Genomic DNA, 6,780 nt, shown 5'->3' on the forward strand with positions numbered 1-6,780 from the left:
AAAACCAGCAAACACTGTCTTTGAAACTGCGTTAAATGATTAACACACTTTTCGTCCAAGTGTCGTGCTAGTTTATTTATCAAAAAATTTTTTTAAAAATTGCAATTGCCAGAAATATTTTCGTTAATAATTTTACAGCATGGAACTCTGCTAGAACTGGCGAGAACTGTCGCTGGAACTGCGTTAAATGATCAGCACGACACTTTTCGTTCAAGTGTCGTAATAGTTTATTTATAAAAATTATTTAAAACATTGCAATTGCTAGAACTATTTTGGAAAATGATTTTACAGCATAGAACTTTGCCAAAACTGGCAAGAACTGTCACTGGAACTGCGTTAAATGATCAGCACGACACTTTTCGTACAAATGTTGCGATACGTTCAACATTTTATTATAACAAACATGTTAATTGTGTGAATTTTTTTTTTTAATTGCAATCAGCAATAGCACTTTGATAGCACTAATTGGAACTCTTGTCAAATGTACTAAATATACGAGACATCTGATACCTTGAATGCCTGCAAGCACTGAGTTCATTAGCCTCTGGAATGTTGCTGGTGCGTTTTTTAATCCGAATGGCATTCTATTATATTCATAATGCCCGTATGGTGTGGAAAATGCTGTTTTTTTTTTATCTTTTTCCGCCATGGGTATTTGGTGATACTCTGACGCTAAGTCTAGCGTCGTGAAGTATTTGGCACTTCCTAGTTGATCTAGTATGTCCGTTATGCTTGGTAGTGGAAAGGAATCGCCTATGGTTAGGTCGTTTAGTCGTCTGAAGTCTACTACAATTCTCCATTTTTGTTTTTTGGATGCGTCGGCTTTTTTGGGTACCACTAGTATCGGCGCGTTCCACTAACTTGCGATAATTCCATTTCTCAGCATTTTTTCTACTTGTTTATTTACTTTGGTTTTATGTTTTTCCGGCAGGCGGTATGGTCTTATATTTACGGATGCGCTATCTACTCGTGTATTTATCTCGTGCGTCACTGTTGGAGTACACGAGAGTGTATCTCCTTCAAGAAAAAAAATGTCGGAAAATTCTTTGCAAATTTCTATTAAAGTTTTTCGTTCTTCAGTGTTTAAAGGCTGGTCTACAATGAGTTGGAAAACGTAGTTGCAAATTGCGAGTAGCCAGTTGTCAGTCGCAAGTTGTAAGTAATTTCAACACCTAATCCACATTTGAATGTTGAGATTGTCGAAAGGTGCAAATTGAAAGTTTGATTAAACGAGATATGTGAACATCAGACGTTCAAGATATTACTACCAAAAATTGTCCTACCATAAATCACGTAATTCTTGCCGCGCTCTGCCACGCTCTTTTCATTCACTTTATAGGGTTAAGGTGGTGCGATCGCCAGTTGCTGTCGCCAAAGTTATAAGTTGGCCAACTCACGTTTGGCAATCGCGATACCCTCTTGCCACCAGAAATAGCGCTAGTTGCCATTCTTTACAACTGACGACGGAGCATTTTCAACTCATTGTAGAACAGCCTTAAGTGTTCGAAACGCAATAATTGTCATAATTTCTCTTGTCTTTTTCCTTGTGACTCGGCGTTTTCGTTCTCTTGCTGGTGCACGGCGTTTATTTCTTTGCTATCTTCTTCCTCGATCGTATCGAGTGTTGCGTGTGGCGTTGTTACCTCTACCGGCACGTCTGACGTGTTTATTATGGTTACTACGCCCATACAGTTGTGTGTGGTTATTAAGCATTCGCCTATATACACTCCTGGCGCAGTTTGTTCTTTTTTTGTTATCCCTGTTTTGTTAGTGTTTGTAATGATTTGCACCAGTGTTTTGCTGCGCGGTCTTAATGTTATTTTCTTGTATGGGTGAAGTTTAAATCGCGTATCGCTTATTATCACTTACTTTGTATCGTAATTGCATGTTGCTTTGTTTTTTTGAATGAAGTCGACTCCGAAGATGCTTTTATAGGCAAATGGCACTTCATCTCGGGTAACATAGACGGGGTGCTTTCTGCTGCTTGTTGTCTACTATAACATGGATGTACGCTTTTCCAATTGTGGTGATAGAGTGGCCCGATATTCCTGTATGCTGGATGTTCTTTTCTATTATTTCTGTTTTGTCTGCCAGAGTTTTTCGTTTAATTAACGAGATTGTTGCACCTGTATCAAATAAAAATTCTATTTTGTTTCTTACGGTTTCTTGTACGGATAGCGAGATAAGGTCTAGCCCGTTCTCGGTGCGTGGCGTGCGGAAGTGCGCTATGCGGTAAGAGGCGGCGGTTCGCTTATGCTGCGAAATTTTATCTTTTTTATCGTTGTTGCTACTTGGCGCGTCGGCGGCCTTTATTGCTCGTCGTTTCTCTTGGCTGTTCTCCCTCTTATTCTCTCTTATATTTCTTCGGGTTGAACGTGAAAAATTCTCTGCCTTCTTGGGTCGCCCATTTAAAGTCCAACATTCTTGCCTGGTATACCCTTGTTTTCTGCAGTGATTGCAGTATTTCTCTACTGTGTTTACTCATGGTCCTTCGGGTTTTGGTAGGGAAAATTGATTTGCGTAACAACTGCTTCGGCAGTCTTGCCCGTAATGCCCGGGTTTCTCACATTTTTTACACTGTATTGCGAGCTAATAGAAGATTTGTTTTGACGACTCGTATTTAGTTTCTCCTGTGAATGGGTTGTTGCAATTGTTGGGTCCTTTAACCTTTTCCTCTGCTATGGCGCCTGTTATTGCCTCTGTCAGGGACGTATAGCGCTGGGAGCGTACGAGTAACTTAATGTCCTCGTGTAGACCTGTTTGATAATTGTGAAGGGCCAGCTCTTTTATATTCTCTAGTATCTATTTTTGATCAGCGGTGTAGTCTTTTCCTTCTTCCATGGACTCAAATAGCTCCATGGCTAGTTGGTCCACGCGACGGCCAAAATCTTGGACGCTTTCGTTGTGTCATTATTTTAGCAAGTTAAATTCTATCTGGACGTGGGCTGTACTCTGTTTTCTGAGATACTCTTGTTTGAGTTCTCGTTTGAGTTGGTCGAAATTATGAATTTCACGCGTTTGAAAGTCGGTCATCGCCTTATCCTTAAACTGTGTGCATAAAATGGCTTCTAGTAACGTGTGCTCCTCGGCGGGGTGAATATTTTTCATGGCGTGCGTACTCGCATTTATGAACTCTTTCACGCGGTTGTGTTTGGTACCGTCTATCTCGGATATCATGTTTCTAGCATCTTTAAGCGGTAAAAAGGTGACCGTGGACCTTCGTTGGTTCCTTATATCCTACGAATACCGGTCGTGCAAATTGTCGAACGCCTGTTCGTAGAAGCTTAATCGGCGGGCAGTATTTCGCGGAATGCGAGCTTGAGCCTAATCTATTCGCGTTTGTAATCTTCGGATCTCGCGCAAGACGTCTTGTAACGTCAAGTTTGCTTCTGGGTTGGCTGCCAGGAGGTCTTGCGTGTGGTGCGTTTTACGTGTTGTTGCGGCGTTCGACGGGCCAAAGTTACTCGGTCCCACGGCCGTTTTGACGGAGGAGCGTGCCAATCGAAAGTTGACATTAAACGGTAGTTCCGTTTCCGTCGCGTTAATATTGTCGTGGTCCATTAGGTTGAAGTCGAGCAATCGAATTTTAAAGGGGCGTTCGGTAATTACGTGTGTTGAGTCGTATTTAGCGGAGTCAGTTGTCGCTTTATTTTTGTTGCGGTACGTTTGTTTAAGCGTGCTTTCTTCTACTTCACTTGTGTTAGGTGGGGCGGATTGTTTGGTTCTTTTTGCGGTCAGTAAGTTGTTTTTCTCATCTGACATGTGCGGTACAAGAAGAACGGTAGCGACTTACAGTACGGTGAGAATGACTGCTCGCATCTTGTTGTCTCACTCTGCGCTGCGTAATCTGATGCTCGGCGGCTTATCAGCAGGTCAGTAGGTCAGCGTTGGCTTTGTCGACTCTGCGGGTCGTTGGCTCGTTGACTCAGCGTTTCAGCGGCTCGACGACTCGGTGGCTAGCGGCTCGGTGACTCGTCGCTCGATGGATCCGTGACCTTGTGGCTTGATGGCTTTGTAGCTCGATGTTCAACGGCTTTGTGGCTCTGTGGCTCTGCGGTTCAATGGCTTACTGCGTAGGTGGCTCTCCTTTGATTCTGGCAGGGGTATCTCGCCCTGGCTTCCCCTTTCTTTGTTTCTCCGGGTTACCTTTTTTCCGTGATGTCGGGATATAGATCCCACTTCTGACAGCAGTTTTGTTGGGCGGCTAACGCACGAGGCAAGCCTAAGCTCGCGGACACCAGGGATTTCGAGGTCCGGCGGAGAAGGTTTAAAATGAAAGAGTCCACTTGGCTTCAGATAATGAATATAATTGCATTCACAGTCGATTACAACGTATTAGGAGTAGAAATTGAAAACCGCCGTTTTCCAGTAGATGGCGCCAGCGGTAAATGCTGGCGCCAAACGTTAGATCAAAAATTTTAAATGTAAGGTTGGGCATCTGGCAACAATTCCTTATCATTGCAGTTGTGAATTTTTATCGGCGTTATATATTTTTTTGTGATCGAAAATGTCGAAATTTGTGCCCAATAAGCGTCATTTGCGGGAAGTTTTGGTTTTTGCCTTCAATTCGAAAAAATCTGCGGCTGAGGCGCGTCGAATGATTGTAAAAACTTATGGTAAGGCTTTCATTAGTGAAAGAACGTGTCGAGAATGGTTTCAACGCTTCAAAAGTGGTGATTTCGGCGTAGAAGACAAGGAGCGTCCCGGACAGGTGAAAAAGTTTGAAGACGCACAATTGGAAACATTACTGAATGCAGATTCATCTCAAACGCAACAGGAGCTTGCAGATTCATTGGGCGTGACTCAACAAGCTATTTCACATCGTTTGAAAACCATGAGAATGATCCAAAAGCATGGACACTGGGTGCCATACGAATTAAAGCCGAGAGACGTCGAACGGCGTTTTTTCGCGTGCGAACAGCTGCTCCAACGGCAAAAACGGAAGGGTTTTCTGCATCGTATTGTAACCGGCGATGAAAAGTGGATCCATTATGATAGTCCAAAGCGAAAAAAATCGTGGGGCTACCGCGGCCATGCATCAACATCGACGGCCAAGCCAAACATCAATGGCTCGAAGCTCATGCTGTGTATTTGGTGGGACCAGCTCGGCGTGATTTATTATGAGCTGTTGTAACCGGGTAAAACCATCACAAGAGCTCGCTACCGAACGCAACTAATGTGTTTGAGCCGAGTATTGCAGGAAAAACGGCCACAATACGAGCAAAGACAAGAAAAAGTGATGTTGCTGCACGACAGCGCTCGGCCACATGTTGCTCAGGTCGTTAAAACCTATCTGGAAACATTGAAATGGGACGTCTTACCTCATCCGCCGTATTCTCCTGACATCGCCCCTTCAGATTACCACTTGTTCCGATCAATGGCGCATGGCCTGGCTGAGCAGCACTTCCATTATTACGAAGAGGCCAAAAACTGGGGGGGGGGCCAAAAACTCGATTCGTGGATCGCCGCAAAAAACGAGCAGTTTTTTCGACGCGGGATTCGTATGCTGCCCGAAAGGTGGGAGAAAGTAGTGGCCAGCGATGGACAATACTTTCAAGAATAAGTATGTAACCATTTTTCAACAATCAATCCTCAAATTTTAACAAAAAACGGCGGTTTTCAATTTGTACTCCTAATAATTACTCCTAATGTAGCTGCGGATACGACGCGACACACGGTTGTTCACACGACTTCACTGATTATTCTTCGTTGTTTGGTCGTTTGGGCGCTCCTTTCGTACAAGGGTGATTGCGCTAAGCCGTTGCTTGGCGTAATCGTTCGTCAGCATTTTCGTGACACGGTTAGTCCAAGTGTCCACGGGTTTTCGAGATTTTGGGCTCCGTGTTGCGAAAATGCTTTACATTTGTGGCATGATAACCTCATTTGGTTGTCATGCCTCGTGTATTTCTTAATTATAACATTTATGTGGCATGGTAACCTTTTTTGGTTGCCATGCCTTGCGTTATTGCTAAGCTATAACAAAACGATAATCTTACATTGTAAACAATTTACATATTTATAAGATTTATTTCATTATAATAAATTGTAATTAATATGTATTAAATTTACCTTAATTAATAATTTTATAAGTTATAGTTTATTAAGTCAGTGAAGACGTAGCAATGAATGCGCTACTACTTCTAAGAGTCAACTTATAAAACTAGAAATATTACAAACATTAGAACAACGTATACTTCTTTATTTTGTCATTATAAACTAAGTCTAAGCGTTCAATCATAAAAAGTATTCATTACAATAAAAGTAAAGCCACAACAGTCATGGCTTAGAATCAATTTTAAAAAAGCAAAATACATTCTGTCTACAAAAAAATTTACATGGGACAAGGATATATATAAAGGTAAAAATAAGTTTGTTTATGCGCATTTGGCTTAAGTAACTTTATTTTGTAATCACATTTATATATATATTGTACTTTATAGATTTTGAACTATAACATTGTCAAAATTTGATACGCAGCTGCATTCAAAGAAGAGTGATGTAAAATCTCTCTATAAATGTTTAAATCATACGGAAACTAACAGAAATAATTAAAATAAAAATGATATTCATAAAACCAACATTATAGTCCTTAGCAAAAATTCTCCTTAAACTCCAGTGGTAAATTGCAATTTCCATTCAAAATTGAATGAAAATTAGCTTTTTCCTTTAAAAATTTTATATTTCTATTGAGATATTGCCATTGGCCAATGGCTATGTAATTTTACCATTGGGATATTTAACATTACTTATGGCAATCTGATATTTTCATTGAGGTAAATT

The sequence above is a fragment of the Solenopsis invicta genome, chromosome 10 (genome assembly GCF_016802725.1).
Source record: "Solenopsis invicta isolate M01_SB chromosome 10, UNIL_Sinv_3.0, whole genome shotgun sequence".
In the NCBI taxonomy this organism is placed as follows: domain Eukaryota; kingdom Metazoa; phylum Arthropoda; class Insecta; order Hymenoptera; family Formicidae; genus Solenopsis; species Solenopsis invicta.